Consider the following 912-nt stretch of genomic DNA (forward strand, 5'->3'; position numbering starts at 1 on the left):
TGATCCTTTCTATGTATATTTTTAACCACTGTTAGGCTTAAAATCCCAGGGACATTTGGATTGGTTATAAATCGGCTTCATTACCATGGCAGAATGCTTCTGTATACGTGTCATGATTTGGAGTATATTAGGAGGTTTTTCTACTCTATTTCAAGTCTTGCTGAACTTTTGAAATTTTGTTCTGCTGTTTGTGGGAGTGACTGCCTTAAACTTAGGTATTTTTTGTTGTGTTTTGTATTTACAAGTATACATTGCTCAGTATTCATCAAAAGAATCAATCCACATTCTCTGTGTATACTTTGTCTCTTCACTATTCTTCCCAATTTTGAATTGTCTCCACAACTCAGGAGGTTTCCCTTGCTGAGGCTAAACGTTCTCTCCAAGTAATGTACTAGGTATACTTCAGAGCTAACCTCATGTACTTTTCTACTTTCAGGATTTATTTTTACTACCTGATTTGAAGTGTCTGAAAACTCTTATTTCATATATTTTTCTGCTATTTTTAGTTGTATAAGGTGGCAGAGTAAATCTGTCACATCATTATAAACAGATGTTTATATCACCTGTTCATTAGCAGTAAGTTTAAAGATTGCTTGAGGCCAGGAATTCAAGACCAGCCTTAGGAATAGAGAAAGAGAGAGAGAGAGAGAGAGAGAGAGAGAAAGAGAAAGGAAGAAAGGAAGAAAGAAAGGAAGGAAAGGAAAGGAAAGAAGAAAGAAAAGAGGGAAAGAGGGAAGGAGAGAAGGAGAGAAAGAAAGAAGGAAAGGGAGAAAGGGAGAAAGAGAGAAAGAGAGAGAGAGAGAGAAAGAGAGAAAGAGAAAGAAAGAAAAGAGGGAGGGAGGGAGGGAAGGAAGGAAGGAGAGACAAGAAAGAAAGAAAGAAAGAAAGAAAGAAAGAAAGAAAGAAAGAAAG

Source organism: Piliocolobus tephrosceles, unplaced genomic scaffold (assembly GCF_002776525.5).
Source record: "Piliocolobus tephrosceles isolate RC106 unplaced genomic scaffold, ASM277652v3 unscaffolded_43, whole genome shotgun sequence".
NCBI classification, from domain to species: Eukaryota; Metazoa; Chordata; class Mammalia; order Primates; family Cercopithecidae; genus Piliocolobus; species Piliocolobus tephrosceles.